This window comes from Amblyomma maculatum, chromosome 6 (assembly GCF_055883805.1).
Source record: "Amblyomma maculatum isolate TAMU_Amacu chromosome 6, ASM5588380v1, whole genome shotgun sequence".
Classification (NCBI taxonomy): Eukaryota; Metazoa; Arthropoda; class Arachnida; order Ixodida; family Ixodidae; genus Amblyomma; species Amblyomma maculatum.
The window spans coordinates 139,831,495-139,850,373 of NC_139349.1; the positions used below are offsets into that span (position 1 = coordinate 139,831,495).

General features: G+C 41.6%; 2 long non-coding RNA genes across 3 annotated transcripts; one reads left to right on the forward strand and one right to left on the reverse strand.

Annotated features, from left to right (window-relative positions):
* Positions 1 to 2,684: 2,684 nt before the first annotated feature.
* LOC146186883 (uncharacterized) lies at positions 2,685 to 6,085 on the reverse strand. The gene is made up of 3 exons (XR_014708177.1): positions 5,933 to 6,085; positions 5,383 to 5,463; positions 2,685 to 2,773 (listed from the first exon to the last, which is right to left on the reverse strand). It is a non-coding gene; the product is annotated as an uncharacterized LOC146186883 (long non-coding RNA).
* A 3,797-nt stretch (positions 6,086 to 9,882) lies between these two features.
* LOC146186884 (uncharacterized) lies at positions 9,883 to 17,476 on the forward strand. 2 transcript variants are annotated; one of them, XR_014708175.1, is made up of 3 exons: positions 9,883 to 10,019; positions 11,902 to 12,051; positions 16,908 to 17,476. It is a non-coding gene; the product is annotated as an uncharacterized LOC146186884 (long non-coding RNA). The 2 variants fall into 2 exon arrangements; XR_014708176.1 differs by lacking the exon at positions 16,908 to 17,476 and adding an exon at positions 12,304 to 12,784.
* The last annotated feature ends 1,403 nt before the right edge of the window (positions 17,477 to 18,879 follow it).

Below are 18,879 nucleotides of genomic sequence, written 5' to 3' on the forward strand. Positions count from 1 at the left end.
GAAGGTGTCTTCCGCGGCCTCTCTGATGTTTATATTTGCGGTGCGAGCGATCAACTCCGCAAGTTCAATGTTGCCATACTTAAGTAGGCGGCTGACTCCTCCCCGTGGGCGGAGAATTATTTTGTCAGTTCCGTCAGGTATCTTGATCGATTGCCTTTCAACCGACTTTGCTGCCAATCTCTTTCCGGCGAGCTTGGACGCGGCTCGCTCTCTCCCTTGATCATCGGTGACGCTGCGTCCCTCGTTCTCAAGTGGCACCGCCTTTCCTCTTTTCTTAGCAATAAACCACTGGCCAGGTTCTTTCAGCTCCGCAGAGTCTATGCTCGTTCCCTCCACGGTTTCCATCATTTTCGCCGAAATTCTAAACGGCCGGGGGTGCCTTTGTTTGCCTAGGCCTAACTAGGCCTAGTGTCCCCCGTGGCTTGCGAAGTTCTTCAAAGCCTCAAAAAAGTGCGAAAGAATCGGCCCACCTTGGAGTCTTGATAATCCGCGGTGAGCGCTTCCTGAATAGAGTCGAATCCCAGAAAATTTCCGAAATCCAGTGGCCGAAATAGAGCGCAAGCGTTCGTGGTCGATGAAGCCCATCGATTGCACGTCCGCTCTCCAGCTTGGCCGGCGTGGAACTCCCAAGAATTCACACACTCCCAGAGAAAAGCATCATAGTTTGATGTCGGGCCGAAAATCGTTCTTAGAGTGACGTGGTGCCAACGCCGACTGTCGGCCGAATGTTTCAGTCGGTTCAGTGTGACATAGACTCGGACGTCAGGAAGACGCTCTGTTGGCAGACCAAATCGGCCTCGTGTCGTGCTTGTGTGACAGGCCCTTTCGGGTGTCTGTGGAGAATGACGACAGATACTGCGCCTCTTCTTTTCTGTAAACTAATTGAAAACGCCGCTGATGCCTGCTTCACTGAGTCTGCTTCAATATGCTCGGTGGTGCTGCGTTAGAGGAAGCGCCAAGTGAAGGCGCCGCACACACGCCTGGATCGAAAGTCCGGCGGGGTCAATCGCCTGGTGACGTCTACCCTAGTCGTGAAGTCCTGACTGGATGTGACGTCATTATGACGCCACTTCTGGCCATTAGACATGACCAGATGTGACGTTTTAATTCTGTAACATGCAGTCATGATGTCACAGCCGATAACGTCACAGTAAAATGACGTCATAGCCAGTCGTGATGACGTGAGCAGGGGAGACAGAAGCGATTATTATAGAAACGTTCACGGGACGCGAAAGAACAAAAAGCATATTTCTGCTTAAAGGGACGCTGCAGCGGTTTTAAAATGTGCCAATAGTATAGATTTTTGAAGTAGATTATTTTTTAATCATGCCTGTGAAGTTATTTTTTCGATTATTCATAAAACACTTACGCAATCCGCGACTGAAATCGCGCAATTCAAATTTACCGCGCCCCGCATGACTGCTACAAAGAAGGAAAGCGGAGAGAGTTGGTTGGTTAGGTGTACAACGGTACAACGTTTAATTCCATCAAAAATGGGGGTCCTCTTCCCCGCCCCCCGCACGCGTTCGGGGAAGACGGGGAGTCGTGGTTGCGGCCTCTTCCGCCAGATGAACGGTGCACTGTAAAAACAAAAACACCTCTTTAGGTGTTTTCGCATGTCTATAACTAACACCCATGCACCCTTGAAAAAAAGTGGCTTCAGTGTGCCAGTACACCCTCAAAGAGGGTGATTCGGTTGGTCATAACACCCTTCTATGGGGCCAATGCACTGGGGTGTTTTCATCACCTTTACACCCTATTGCAGGGTGGGAACAGTGGCATTGCACCCTTACACCCCTTGAAAAAAATTAGTGCGGATAACCTGCCTATATTGCATTCCCTAATTAGGAATTAACTTTGCCACTACACGTTCTTTAATGCTTTTCCTATGTGCACATTTGCAATCAAGCTTAATGGTATACCTGGTAACCACCTGTAATGCCAAATGAGCATGTAAAGAGATGCTGCATGCCATTATTTTGACATCTCGAATGGCCCATGCCAGTATGATTGTTTTCTCAAATTCACAGAGTATGTTACGAAAAAATGTCACAGCTTCAAATACAGAAGGAAACTGAAAGCATTTTATTCGGCATAGAAGGGTCAGGGTTCGGACTAGTGGGTGCTCGGGTGCTAGTGGGGGGAGGGGCTCAGAAGGGGTACTTGTGTTCTGTTCCTTCATTGATTCGCGCTATGGAACCTCATTTATTTATAATACGGCCGCTCTCAACCGAGAGCCTAGCAGACGGGCAAAAACATACATGTTATGTACGCAAATACCTAAAAAAATGAAAGAAGCAAAACAGTTCCAACAAATGCAGACAGCAAAGTACACAATTTTTTTGAAAAACATATCCGAACAATGCACAGAACAGCATGGTGACATTCCTTAAAAAACGGCAACAAAAATTTTCGTCGTATGCAACAATAATCGGAGTACACAATAATAATCCTACACTTTGTCAGTGTCAACACGTGCACTTGCATAAAATTCGGCCTCGTGCGATGAAATAAAGCGTCGTGCAGCGCATCTTGACTTCAACACACATACGCCCAAAAAGAGGAGCTGTATAAAGCAGCAAAAATTATCGGATGCCTTGTCATATCACAGATTGAACAGCCAAAATCGACCCATTTTTGGAACAATACCCTACGTAGAGTCAATGACTCGAAGAAGCTTCCGCTGCTCAATGAAGAAGAAATGCTCTTCAGCTTCTTTGATGCTGCTCCCAGTATATCCGACGCACGGTGTGGCAGGCTTTTCTTCGTGTTCCTTGATAAAAATGTGGAAGAAGTGCATAGAGAGCAGCTGTATAAATGTCCATTGCGCCTGAGCGAATTCAACATATTTTCTACTCTATATTTAGAGTACACCAATGCCCCTTTAGTGTACAGCAGTGTGCTGGAAAAGGGTCCTATCAGAAACCACTGGTGGTTATCTCACAATTAACAATGCAGAGTATACTGTTATGGTTGATTCAGGAGGCACAAAGCTGGAAATGTTTGATCAAGTCATAAATGAGAGCATGTAAGGTCAACCCATTTTATTCATGCAGCATACTGTTGCATGGTATTTACAGATTATGCAAGCTATTTTGTTGAATAAAAATGGCTACACTCATCAAAAGCACCTGGGTTAGAGAACTTCCATGCTGCCCCACAAACTTTTCATTTCACATGAACTAGAATGTTTAATATGATAGCTAAAAATGTAAATAACCAATAGCTTGTTAAAGTATGAAGAAGGAAAAAATACCAGCTGGATTTCTATCACTCCTAACAGCATTCGAATGATTTCAACCGGAAAAAAAATTCTTTAAAAAATGGTAACAAATTAAAAAAAAAAACTGATACTGCAGGCCAAAAAACAAAAATACTGCCTTGTATTTTACATAATGGTTTAACAGCATTTGTAAATTGAACTGCCCTATTACAGAAACCACCACCTTCCAGTGCGAAACCAATTCTTTTTCACACATTTCTGTTGGGTGCGCTGGTGGTCTGCGAGATTCAGTGAAGCTGTGACGCGAAGACACTGGTTGCACTTGTATGATGGGAGAAAATACTGACATTTACTTTACAACAATGCAGGTGCATTGCTGGTATCCCACAATGCACTGAAACAAGTGCTGAATGGATGCTGGGGCTGCACTGGTTCCAGTATCATTTTCGAAATAGGCAGAGAAATGGGGCAATTGAATAACAGTGCCCCAGTAAGCACAGTTTTCTTGGAACTCAGTGTGCACTTGAATATAAAATTAAGGCAGTTTCTTTTTTCTAGCATTAATGGGAGAGCATCTTTCTTAAGCAACCATGATTGGTGCAGTTCTGATCCTCACTTTACCCGCTGCTGAATATCTTGCAACTGAAAACAAAATTAGTTATAGGCTACCTTCAAAATTTGTAATGATTTGTTGACAGCACTGGAACACGGTGTTTACTACTAAAATATTAACAGCTGGCTCAATTGAAGGCTTCACACAAGGCCTACAGTAAACCCTGCACAGGCCAAGTAGATACTGCAGAACCAAACAAAAAAAAACGTGGAAAGAGCATACTTAGTGATGGGGCACTACAAAAAAAAAAAAAAAAACAAAGTGCATGTAATACATATCACAAAATGCATTTTTGAACTTTTGCACTTCTTGTGCTAAGTATGAACCAGCCAAGCCCTAGGTCATCGCAATGCTTTCTGAAGTGTTTACATGTAGGGTGTAGTAAAAAGGAAAAAGTGTTTTCGCTGCTCTGTGTGGCAGTTCTGAAACTTCGTCACAGATTATTCATTGAAAGTGTACACTGGAGCTTTGAGTTGAGCGACAATTACATGTGCAACAGCAGAGCATTACCAAACAACCAAACAGCAGAAGCTCTAAAAAATGTCAACACTGAAGCATGGCATGTTAAAACATTTTGCACACATAGCACATTGTATGCATAGACATCCAGAACATCAGTGGTGAGCCTCAAGAGGCGGCAGAAAGCTCAAGTGTTCAAGAAGTTGTAATCGTTATAGCGGCAGGCAGTCTGAGCACTTTGAAACACTAAAGGTTCGAATACTAAAAATATGTTGGCTAAGTTGAAATGCAAAAATAACAATTTGGATTTATTGAGAATGTTTACTATAAATGAGAATGTCTGTGACAGTGCCACATGGTTAATGCATGAAATGTTAGCATCTGTAGTTGAAGGCATTCTATTTATACAGCATGAACCTTGAAACACAGCAGTATTTTCTCCCAACCAATGTGGTAAACCTAATCTCAGAAGAATTAAAATTATTACATCATTTCAAACTTGGCTAGCAAATTACAGCATTTTTTTAAAACCACTATTAAACTGCATTACCCACCTTCAGAAGCCTGTAGGATAAGATAATGTGGCAAATATTTCTTTTGAAGCAGTCTCAGATTTATATATTCCAGACATTAAGAACATGTTAGGTACTAGCATGCATGAGCAGGTTGAGAAACCCCTTTCCAGCAAATGCTAAACCCCACCAAGCTGCCTGAAAGAGCCATCTGATGAAGCACTGCTGGTCCACTGCAGCAGAGTGCTTAGTCAAATGGCACACTGCACCAATCTTGACATTACCAGTGCTTCATCAGGCGACTCTTGTATGCAATACGACGTGGTAAACATGTGAAGGCAGGAGTCTCTTAAAAGTGCTTTTGATTGTCCTTACAGTGCAAATAATCCTTTCACAGGAAAGAATTCACAGTCGTGATGAAAACTTGTGTAGTATTTCTATTTGAATTATGAATCACTAATACATATTACAAGTTAGACTGTAAGCCATTTTAGAAACAAAGAAAATTCCCTAATAATGTCGGTTTGAATAATAATTTGAATAATGAATATTCAAATGACAAAGAGAAAACTTACAAATGATACAAACAACATCCAGAGCTCCCGGCTGGTTCCCAATGTTTGCCAAGAGTTGCAGAATGCATACTGTCTGTACATCTACAATAGAAATAAGCAACACAACAATAGTGTACCTCCTTGCAGGTAAAAAGAGACAGCCGAGTTTTGAGGCGATAATTTATTGTCTAATTTAGGAAGGCAAATAAAATTGAAAACATGTAGAGGCACGCAAACTGAAAGCCAAACATCTTACAGCAAACATTAGCAAAGCTTGTGAAGATTTGAATCAGGTATCACCTAATTCTCTGCTACTAGTTGAACAGATTCGAAAAGGCTGCACCATTACAATGAAGAAGAACAATAGGTAATTTAAATTTAGCTAATGCGAAAATTGTTACATATGAAGAAATGCACAGGCTAGTTATGGTTTTATTATTCTTTCTGATGCTCAGCCATGTTTTTAGTATATCTATACGGCAATGCAAATGGCAAAAATATAGGCATTTAGAGAAAAGCTGCCAATTAGATAGCACATGCAGCAAACAGAAGGAAACAGCTTAATACTTACGCTTCTTTCTCCTTTCACGTATTCCCTCAGAACATACTTCGAGCACCCGGGCAATGTCCTTTTTTCTTGCACGAATGGTGTCCTTCAAAACCAAGACAAGTGTCTTGTTAAGGACAATTTCAACTGTCTCTTTGCAGTCCTTCTTGATCAGCATGTTGAAGTCATGTAAGAACTGCAAGTTTGTGTGAATGGTAGCCATAAAGAATTCATTTTACTCAATGTTTTAAGTAACTGAATATTAAAAATTATTGTACAAGATTTGATCATTGTACATTGATCAAATCATGACCTTGCCGCTAAGGCAATTGATGCCTTTGTACATATCTGAAAAAAAAAAACTGGCATTAGCAAACAGCAAATACAAATATTTACTAAGGTTAGAAAACTGCAAAAACCATCAGTATTTTGCCACTCATCACCAAACTGCAAGCAATATTAGGAAGGTCCCAGGCAGCACAAAGCATTGGGCCAATGTTGTAAGTACGACGGCAAGCAGTGGCCCTACATTGGGCCAGCCTAACCAGCATGCTCCCAACATAGGACATGCCAGTCAACACAATGTCCAACAATGGCCCAGTCTAGCCAATGCTCTCCCAGTGTTGGCGCTGCCAGTAGCCAACACTGCCTAGCCTGGGCCAAGATGTACAGTGAGTTCCCGATATTGGCACTGCCGTACATACAGAATGTCTATGTTGGACCGAGATTGCCGTTGTTCCGCCAATAATGGTCGCACGTGTTTTAAAACTGGCTATAATGGGCCGAGCTGTCCTGCCTTCCTCCGTCATTGGGTTCTCCGTTTTTTAAAACTGGCTACAATGGACCAAGTTGTCCTGTGTTCTTCCGGCATTGGATGTTCCGGTTTTTAAACATGGCTACAATGGACAATGTTATCCTCTGTTCTTCCAGTATTGGATGTTCAGTTTTTTAAAGATGGCTACAATGGACCAAGTTGTCCTGTGTTCCGCCGTCGTTGGCCGTTCCTTTTTTAAAACTGGCTACAATGGACCATGTTGTCCAGTGTTCTTCCGGCGTTGTCCGTTCAGTTTTTAAAACAGGCTACAATGGACCAAGGTGTCCTGTGTTCTTCCGACGTTGACCGTTCCGTTGTTTTAAACTGGCTGTAATGGACCATTGCAATTTGTCTTGTGTTTTTCCAGTATTAGCTATCCCTGTATGAAAACTGCCCACGATGGACCACTTTTTCCCCTGATCTCGCAAATGTGATTGCCATCCTAAAAACGCAGCTTTAATGGGCTGCCGAAGTGAATATTTTCCGTTGACCATTGAATCAAAACAAATTCTCCATTTTTATGGTTGAATACACGTGCGCTGGACGCCAAACCGCGGCATTTAATTCCGACAGCATTTCAGCCGATCGTTCGGACCTCACCAAGTACCACGTATGGGACGACAATTACTATAACGCATTCAAGCACGTACCGCTGCAACTGTCTGGATTCGTCATATGCGGCGCACCTTTGGGGGTCAGCTATATGTGTTTATGGTTTTAGCCTATTGGCATGCATGCAGATTTCGTCGCAGGCGCATACGTTTGTCGCACAATTATATCTAATGATAGCACGACCGTGCGACCACATATGTATACCCCAGACCGGCTAGCACTCACGACCCAATATGCCTGTATTGGACGCCGATTACATCCCTGCATCTATACGTAACCTATAGTACAAATCCAATTGTCAGTGAGAACGCGCATAAAAACGAAATCGTGTCGCCATAGCATGTTCATGCGACATTAAATTAGTGATTAGAAGGTAGCTTTTTCATTGCCGAGAAGGAAAACGTTGCCTCAAGTTGAAGGAACAAATGGCCATTTTCTCAGCGATGTTTTTGTTCTAGTGCTTTTGTATTATCCATAAGGAACTACGCGCAGCATCGTCTGTTTACCTGGAGAAAGGACCGAATACGATGTGTGTACTTTCTAGACGCAATCACTGGAAAATGAAAAGCCGGAAGACTCGTGAGGTTACCATTTTAGTTTTGGGCATTCACACGGTGGTAAAAAAAAATGACAGTTTTTCGTGCAGACTGCGAGCATGAAGGCCCCGGTACATTTATATGGCGCACAACATATATATCGCCAATAAACAAAAAAAAAATAGTTTTTTCCGCCTATTAGTTTAGAGTCTGACCATTCCAACCGCGCTAGGCGGTGGCAAAGGAATACAAAAAAAACTGTACAGGAATGAAAATAATGTGCGCTGTCGAGTCATTCGAAAAAACGAATGCAGCCTACAAACACTGTTTTAATGAGGTAGTTTTCCATGCCCTTTCCAATTCTTTCATTCTACTAAAATGATTTGGAATACATTGCTTGCTCATTGAACGTTATCGTCTTTTTGTGCAATCCGCGTTAAGGTGAAGGTGATTGGGAAAAACGTCTGTGTATTGCCTGATGCCACAGCGCTTCAGGACCTCGACGCGCACAAAATTGATTCTAAATCATTCATTGCTGTGTCTGTCACCGTCGATTTGCGAAGTCGAGACAAAACATGAGCGAAGAAATATTGTTACAGCTGGAGAATGATGAGGACGAAGTGGCGCGCTCGTTTGTGGAAGATTAAGAAAAAGAAGTGCGTCGAATGGGCGGCCCTCGTAGCCTGGCTCCTTGGCTGTTCCTCAATGTATATATCTTTAATCCTCTTTTGTAAATATATTTCTCCCTGTTACAAAATTATATGCCAAAATTTAAAAACCTTGAACAGTTCACAAATTCCGTAGAATGTTCAGAACAGCGCGGTGCGCTATAATTGGACAAAAGCTTTATCGATGTGGCCATAATTACTTGCGCAACAAAATTATGCAAGGTGTTTTAATGGTTTTGAAAGCTGAGGTAGTGTAGAATAGGTGGAAAAAGTTTAAACAATGTGAAAACTGTTTTTGTTTTCCTAAAAATTTTCAATGTTCGCTGTTTTCTGTAAATTAGCGCGATCGTATCTCTGTATCCAAATGTCATAAAAATATGAGCTTTAGCTGTTTGCGGATAATTATGCTGAGAACATATTGTGGAATTATTGCTGCTCTACCATGAACCTTTTCTGAAATAAAGGCCTGCAAATTAGGAAAATTTTCGTTTCCTGGGCCGATGTTTAGAATTTTTATAAAAACATCTACTCATACCCGAAAAGCGAACATTAACTGAATACAAATAAAAACATGTATATATTTAGTCGGATAATTTTCAGCTAGCTAACTTGAGCATAATTTGTATAATCTATAACCAAAGTTGGCCAGAATAGAAGAGAAGCTCGGAACTCCACCTCTTTGACATTATTAATCAGTCATCACGCAACCGTATATAATATTTTGAAGCAAATATAAAAGGTCGAACGACCATCCTTTGTTCGATCATATGTGGCGATAGGTAGGGGACGCGCGCATTTGTCGATGCACCAGCTGTATGGATTTACGCAAGAATGTGGATGGTAGATGCGGAGGCTTTCTATTTTTTTAGAAAATGTTTGTCCGTGGTTGGCTTGAAGAAACAATGCGTTTGCGAACACACAAAACAAAACTATTTATTAGAACTCGACTCGAGCGGTGCGCGCTGGCGGCCGCTCATCGGCACGGTCCGAAGTCACGGCTGGCCGGTGCAAGCAGAAGAGGGCTGGGTAAAGGAGGAATGGAATGTTGAGAGGGTCGTTGGTCCTTCGTTCCCACGCGCAGCCCTTGCGAACACAACACCGCGGCGGGAATCACGCGCTGGTTGAGCGGGTCGTTGTTCCCCCTCGCCTACGCGTCTACGTGCAAGACACAACAGACAGCATCCCCAGCTCCGCTGCTGTGCGGCCTCCTCCCGAAGCGTTCATTTCAGAGCTTGTTGGAGACGCTACAAGACTTGTGACAGCTTCTTAAACCTTTCTTTAATTTCTTCCCTGATTAATTTTCTTTTTCATTGTGCTGTGCATAATTTTCTCTTGCGCCTATACATGTCCATGTGCTCCGGTTGGTGCTTGCTACATATCAGTGAATAGCTGAGCTGTGAAATGTCGCCGGAGTGCGGATTACAGCAACGGCGGGATACCATCGGCATTATCAGACTCAGTGAACGCCGTCATCTTAGACCGTGAGTATATATCTTTGCAGCATGCCATTGCTTCATAATTGGTTCTATATAATCTCCTACCAGTCCCAAATGTTCTCTTTCCTTATTCTCCTCGAAACAACTGCGCGAAGCATGACTTCAAGAACTAAGCGAATTTTCGTCCGGGTTACATGCAAGCAATAAGTGCGTGGACGTATTTGCTGGCTGCGATATGAATAGCATTTGCGCCGAAAATAGAAGAGCCGTGCGTAACAGGTGTGTATGCCACCAACACGTGACAGAACACTGCAGGCAGCCATTTGCGCAGTTTTTTGACTGTGCAGCGCGCCGCAATCAATTAGTAACCAGATACTATGCGCCCGGCTTTGTACATATATTTTGGACAGCCTCTCTTCTGCGCGCAGGAAGCCATGTTCACACAGTTTTTGGATTTTGTTAAGAGTTAAGGGCAGTTTTTTGTTTTCAGATGTACAGACGAAGTTTTGAAAACTGTTCGTGCCGTCTGTGCAAGCGAATTTTACAGTGGGGCAGACATGTGCGTGATGCCGCTTGATGACTAGGCTATAATTAAGTCATAATGAACCTCCACTTTTATAATGGTTAATATCATATTGAGGAATTGAAAGCCGTGAACAGCGCAAGTGAGCCCCTTTTCAAAATTTTCTTAATCGACGCCCCCCTTCTGAGCACGTGCCTTCAGGTGAGGGCGTTATCAGAAAGCGGCGACAATAGGAGAGCGATTTCGCAGACGCGCTTCGAGGGTGGGGGAAAATAACAATACAAGCAAAAAGGCACATCAGCCGTGTGTGCACTGCGTCCCTGTCACTGCAAAGTAAACAACGTGCACGCGGGACACAATGTACAAAACATTGACGGCCGGTATGAGGCAACCATATCGTCCGAAATATTGCTCGCGAAGCGCTCGATGACGGCGCGCACTTTCAGGCGAAATGGGACAGGACGTCAGGTCCGCCTGTTCGGCAATTACAGCTCTTTGTACCTCACGTGCCGTACCGTATGCATGAAGTGCACGCCATAGTCATCGTGCAAGAATGTTGAAACCGAAGCAGCGATCCACGTATTCTAATTCTATAGGAAATCATTTGGGAGTAGAAAAGAGCAACTTAATATGATGTGCATGGTTCTTTAATGAACGATATGTATAAATGGACGGTTGAATAGTTACAGTAATGGAGTGTTCTGCTAGAATTGTTTACGGCCGTGACCGCAATAAACATGACTCATATTGCTCTTAGCTTTAAGCTCTGGCATTGATAAGCCTATCTAAAGAACCGACTGGCAGTGACAGGTTGTTTACAGCTGTTGATCAAAAGGTAGGCCATCATGCTATTATTGCAGGCATATTTGCTTCTTTTTGTACCTCTGTTTACTAAAACTTAATTTTGTTCCCCATTCCTAGGGACGCTGCATCTCTTACAACACTCACTGTTCAGTCGCTTTTATTCAAGTATACAAAAAGGAGGAAATGCGCATGCACTCATAGGATAGCCTGTCTTTCCGTTAAAAGCTGCAAATAAAACGCCACTGCTCCTCGGTACTTTGGATGAAGTTTTCAATGGGGTTACCTGAGATGCCTAGCAATTGCTGTAATATTTATACCAATCACTGCAGTGAAACAGAAAGGTAACACTGCATCACTGCATCACTTTAACTGCTGCATGCACCTATAAACGTGCCTTAATTTATTGCCTATTCTTATAGACGCAGGACCTCTTACTATAGGCTTTGTTCAGTAAGCAACCGTCTTTCATTGCTTCAATTTCTATCTCTCCACCACTTTCTTGTTGCTCTGGGTGTGATCATTTGATTTCATTGTTCAAATCATATTGTTTTATCATGTGTGAATGATTTAGCCTGCACATACATGCTTTCATTTTTTTAGATGCGCATCGGGAGCGTTTTCTACGTAGAAGTGGATCGATTGAGTTGTATCACTGGTGCGAAAACCGACAACCCCCAGAAGATATGTGTCCTGTGGTTGGAAGGGCAATAAAGAAGAAGAAAATCAGCGGAAAAGCCTGCCTAAAAAAAGGTAGCACTGCATCACTGTAACTGCTGCATGCACCTTTAAATATGCCTTATTTTTATTGCCTATTCTTATAGACGGTGGACCTCTTGCTATTGGCTTTTTGCAGAAAGCAACCGCCTTTCATTGCTTCAATTCCTATCTCTCCACCACTTTTTTGTTACTTCGAGTGTGATCCTTTGATTTTATTGTTCAAATCATATTATTAAATCGCCGGTGAATGATTTCGACTACACATACATGCTTTCATTTTTTTAGGTGCGCATCGAGAGTGTTTTCTACGTATAAATGGATCGATTAAGTTGTATCACTGGTGCGAAAACCAACAGTTCGGTACCCCCAGAAGATTTGTGTCTTGTGGGTGGCAGGGGTATAAAGAAGAGGATAATCAGTGGAAAAGCCTGCCTAAAAACTTACAAAGATGGCGCAAAAGCGAAATGCTGATCAGGGTTAGAGTCTGATTACTTCTGTTATCCCATTTCACTTGCTAGGTGATGTGACATATATGAAGCACCTTAGTATAATTTGTGGTATACTCACTGAAAATTGTGTAGACATTAACTTTTTTCTCGTTCAATTATTTTGAGTGACGCACGAATTGGAATAAAACGAAGTCATCCACACGTCTAATGCCCATAGACATTAGATGCGTGGATGAGCTCATTAATTGTGTTCCTATGTGAGCATGCAATAGTTTGTCGAATATATTAATATGTTAAAAGTTGATTTTTTTACTGTTAACCGGAGTAATACATATGCTCCATATCATAGCATTATTCGCCTGTAGTTTGTATCTGCTCTTTCCTAAATTGTGTTCTACAAAGTATACGTGTGTCATCTCGTACGTCTATTTAACTAGCGAACAATTTGCAATCGAATCCCTTTTGTGATGTTTCAGCTACAAATAATGTATGACAGTTGTGACAATATAGGTAGCTTTAGGTATAACATATAGTGCGAACATCTTTAATATATGCGATGATATTTTTATTCACCGCATTGGCTAAACCAGCCTGTTGAAGAGACGAAATGAAAACAAATATGGATGTCTTCGGACAGGAACAGCAATCGTGGTGCCATGACCGTTTTTTAAATTAAATTTTCATATGTCGTGGGCTAATGTCTCGACACAAAGGAATGACCCTTAGGTTTGCCAGATGCGGCGTAGTATTCTCGCAAAAAAAAAAAAAAACGCCTATCACTAAAGCTGGAAAACGCCGTTTTTGTCGTTTCAAAAAGTTGCACGTTTGGAGGCCGGCTGGTAGCGTAAAATTTTGTCATCCACTGTTTTTTACTCACCGCATTTGGGTAACGTTTACTTGTATAAGAAGTATTAAAAGTGTGATTCATTCATGCAGTTGATTTAGTAAAATATCGCAAACTTTGCTTCAAGAACAACGCGCTACAAAAATGTTAATGTTCAACCTTACATACTGGCGTGACGCATTGCGTTGTTTGCACTAAAATATTCTGTGTTTATTACGCAGGTCATATTGTTAATTTAAGGCAGAATTTGGAGCTCTAAGCTGCTATGTGTGTTCTCTGTAACGCCACCAAAAGCATTATGCTGGAAAGCGATTTGCTTAAGATTGTAATTATAAAAATTACACATTGAAAAATCATCTTCAAAAATATAGTATTGTTAGTGGTGGTCAAAGCTGACAAATGGAATAATATATTAATAACCTAGATTGAATACTATTGCACCTAGCAATAAAAAAGAATGCAGGACAGAGAAAAAGTTCAGCCTTCACTTGCGTTCTGCCATGAAATTGACAGAAATAGTGAATTAATACCATTTTAAGCTATATTAAGTATTTGTCCCAGAAGCAGAAAAACGGTGTTAAGCGCTGACAATGTTTTAAATTTTACTTAAGGTAAAATGTAACTAAATTAAGCAAATACTAAATTGAAGTTTTGATGCCTATTCCATAAGGGGGAGCCATATAAGCACATCTATAGAACAAAAACAAGCATTTTTATATTTCTAATATTACATTTTGCAGAATTCAATATATTTACTGACTCAAATTAACAAAGTACTTTGCATTGTTTCCACAGATTTTGATAAAAATTGATGTTGCGGCCGTTTCTTCAATTCTAATCAGTTTTCCTTATTTTACCATTTTTTTACTTTTGTCCAATTTCAAAATAATATGCAGATACACACACAAATCTAGAGCTTCAAATTTTTTCAGAAATAAAGAATGGAACCTAGATAATGTAGAAAAATAGTTTCTGTGCCAAGATATTATTGGATCTTGCAAGAATGCAGGCTGAGTTTGGCCATTATCAGCACAAGCACTCGGTTTAATATTTAATGTTATATTTTTAAACAGTATAACGCAACACTTTTTAGTCCGTGATATTTTTGAGGTACTGAAGATTTTTGAGAGGGATTTGAATGAAAATCGAACATGATCTTTTTTTAATTGCAGCAAATGTGCCCTTTACTGCTGTTTTCGAATTCTGAGCAATTTTGATGCGTTGTGGAGAACACACCTAGTGGTCTGGAGCTCCAGATACTGCCTGGAATTAAGAACATGCGTCAGGAAGTGAAAACATATTTAGTGCAACCAACCTAATGCATCATATGCCAGTACATAAGGTTAAAAATGAATATATTTGCAGCGTATCGCTCCTGAAGAAAAGTTTGCGATTTTTTAATAACACAACTGCAAAAACAAAATAGGTTTCTAATAGTGTTTGTAAATATAAAACCTGCATATATTTAGTGAGTAAAAAAGAGCAGCTGACAAAATCATGGCATCCAAACTTGCAACATTTTGAAATGGCAAAAACAGCGTTTTCTACCTCTAGAGATATACCATACAATTGTTTGTTTTTTTTTCGAGGAAACTACGCGTATCTTGAAAAACTAAGGTTAATTCTTTTGTGCCTAGATACTTGCCCACCACATATAAGAATTTCATTGGAAACGAAAGATGGCCATGGGACCTCGATTATGTTTCTTATCTAAGGCACCCATAATACGCTGTGAGAAAGCCAATATCAAGGGCTTTTTTTAATATTCCATATTTCGAACGGTTGTGCCATCTAAGAAAATTAGAAAGCTAGGCACACCTTAGGTGTAGCCAGCTCTCACTTTCTGTTACAGCTGCATTTGCTAAGCTGAATTAATGCGTTGATTACTTTATTTTAGCCACGAATATAGCGCTATTACGTGTCAATTTTAAAGAAAGGCCGCAGTGACGTGATTCCTGTAGAATTTGTAAGTGAAATCTGTAAACCTTACAAATCTACCCATATATATGATCTCTTGCAGGTTTTATTCAAGCTACATTACACCTGCTGCGCCCCATAGCTTGAGCCAAGGGTTATAAATAAACCATTAGAAACAGACGATGGAAACCGGTGGTGCATTGCTGGCAGCCACTTAGGACAGCGCAGAAAATTTTTATTTTGTACGTGGGGAAGTGAGGTTATTCGCTTCAAGTACCAAATATTCACTTTAGACAATAAATAGAACTTACAGAGTCGGTGAGCACGTTCGGAAACCCCTGTTTCAATATTTGCGGTTAGAAACCTCATGTGTACCTTTTTTTTCCAGCTGTAGATAAATTCCGGGTTATGTAGATACCGAAACCGTTACCAGCCCATTCGCGCACCTCAACTGTGCTGCTCACAACATGATTTTGAGCGGACAAAACAACCTGCCGCTGAGATTGCTAGCCCCATGCATGAGTAAGGGTGATATGCTGGCGATGGTTGCTTCGAGTCGGCCCTTTGGCGCACATGAAGGCTCGAGTTACAATGAGCGCGCCGAACTTTGCAATGCGGATAATGACTACAAAGCGGTAAGGATATAAATGAGTTTAACAGTATCTTTCAGCTGTAAAATACAAATACAGTCTTGTTGGACGATGTGCTGGCGCGGACGAAGAAACCATAGGCAACTTGTAGGTCTAACGCTACACAGGGCTGTCGAGCCAAGCCAAGTCCTCAATTGTATTGTCCGGGAATCAGATTTCTGTATTTTCGTGGTTTCCTATTGTATCTGGCGTTCAAAATGCAGACGTGAGGGTTCTTTATCACAAATAATCAAACGTGGATTGTGCCGGTACTCTTCAAAGTAGCAACACCCTTTATTGTGTAAGTCATTAATCAGTAATTTAGGTAAATAATGTCAATAAGGATTCCAAACAAAACCTTTTCTGTGGCGCTCAAGGTAGCTTCCAGCAATATATATCTGGTTTCCTTTGCCTGGCTCCGAAATGTTTTTTTTTTTATCCCTTGGATCAAATTTGCTTGGACAAGCAGTATATGTGTAAAAATGATGCACCTGTGAGCTACCCGTTTAAGTGAGCTCCCGTTTAAGTGAACTACCCACAAAACCAGTCAAAAGCGTATATCAGCTAACCAGCGGCCAGTGCAGCAGTCGTAGGCTTAGATCGCTTGTGTATATTATATCTAGCCATTTAAAAAAAATGAAAATGGTCGCCGAACATTCTCTTGGTAACGATTATTAGTATAAACTGTTTGCACATCGCAGAAAGCGTAGGAGCGGCAAAAAACTAGCGCGCAGGTCATATGCGGAGACAGCCGATAATCAAGCACTAATTCCTAGTGTGGGATGAAACACTGGCTGTCTCAGCCGTATTGCTGTGGAGGCGATCAAAATGCAACAGGGCACATGCTATGCAATGTATGTGCGTCTTTCATCCTAATAAACCCAAGGCAGCTGAAACTAGTCTGGAACTCATCAGTATAGTGTTTCTCATTGACCATAAATTTCGGTACATGAATCCTGGAATTTTCTACATCTTCCTAAAATAATGCGCGCGATTTTATATGCCTCGTAATAGTGTTGTAAATTTTGTTTCCTCATTGTTTTTGTGCAGGTGCCATTTGCGAAAAAGTTAGGGTGGACGATTTGGAGGCACACGCATTTATTCGCAGGTGGCTGCCTGGTTCCTGTGACAGGGGGGGGTGGAAGAAAAAGGCGTTATGCTGAAACCTCCCCTGGCAAATCAGGCATGCCACCTGTGAATGCAATTGCAGGGTCAGCCCCCTCACTACGCCTATGAGTGTGCCCTCCAACTCCCTGGCCCCTTCCACTTCCCGAGAGCCCGCCCTGCCCTGACCAACCCTGCCACTGCCCCGCTAACTGCTGCTGTGTGTGCCCTCAGCGCTGGCTAGTAACAACTGCCATCTATAGTAACAATTGCAATAAATATTATCTTTTTGTGAACCATGCCCTTGTTTTGTGAATATCTACTGGTTGCTCATGAGCAACAATTTGAATTTATATGGCCACTCCTATTTGAAAGGCCATTATTGTCCCAGCAAGTTCGATGTGCTGTCACGAATATGGCTAGAATGAAAAAGGCTGCATTTTATGGCCTGCACAGGCAGTGCCACAAAATGTGTAATCTTGACATCATCAATGGCACATGAATGGAGTAGCCGGTGTACCCATAAATCATTGGATTAATATTGGTATCGACAATATGCGGCATGAATGGAGTAGCCAGTGCACCTGCAATGGCTAACCATTGGTATGATATTGGCATTGACAATGGGCCATCTATGGAATAGCTGGTATTAAACAAATATTGGCAATACAATGATGGTATAATGCTGGACAGTATTGGCAAGAATCATGGTGCATGAATGGAAAGTCTAATATTGTGCCTACATTGGTGGCTCCAGCTTGGTTGAACACTGGACCAATCTTGGAACGAAAGATGGGCCAAGAATGGAGAATGTAGTAAAATGCCCAAATGCCAATATCAGTCCAATATTGATGCCATTCTTTTCCAGTGATGAACCATTGTTGGACCAATGCTGGTGTGCTGCTTGGGGTCTAATATAAAAAAATAACAAAGCAAAAATTATGATCCTCCTCCCTCAACTTGGCACACGGCTGAATGGCAATAAAATATGTAATATATCTGTAAACTAAGGGTCCACGCTCCGCATTAAAAAGTAGGCTTCAATTCTTAGAGACAATCTACAGACATGCATCGTTAGCATATGAAAGTCAAATTGTTTTCTGGGCCCTTTAAATCAGTAAACTGCTTTCAACACATACATTATACATTTTTTAATAACAGTAAGTCGCAAATTTGCCTGCAATATGCGCACTGTGATGAGCAAAGCAGGTAAACATATGCGACTAAGGCTATGATAACCGCTTCATATGTACATTTAAGCAAAAGACACAAAAAAGTAAACATCTGGTCAGAATCAAACTCTGTAATAGCAACATCCGGTACAATATTTGGCCACAGAATTCAAGCTGCCGACCTCTACTTGAATGCTGAGTAATGCGGTAATGCGGTAATGCGGTAATCAAGTAATGCGGTCAAACAGTTATGTTGAAATGTGACCACAAAAATAATGAAAACTGGATGGTTTGAACCACATCAGCTGACTTAGCACGTGTACAAGTGCCTTAATTGAAGTCTTGCTGAAAATAAAATACGTACCTAAATGATTCTTCGAGAACGAAAGTAAACGCCATAACAAAAGCAGCATAATAAAAATGCAACTTCACACTCCATGCAACCGCAAAATATGGTCCCCGTAAAATGAAAAATGCTGTCATTGTGATTAAAAAAGGCAAATCCAGACGCGGGGAAGTTAATATAGGCTGATGATAGCGGCATATAGTTTACGCAGTTTGGAATAAACTATTATGCAACCAGGCCGGCCGACCAGCGCACTTCGATGCCGAGAGCGCGAGCGCAGAGGCGTGCCGCGCTGAACGGCCGCCGAGAACGAACATAGCCTCCTCGAACAAAAAGTGTAAACAGAAGGGCTGCGGCAGGACGCTCCCCGAGCAGCAGGACGGCGCGCGCCTATGCTCCG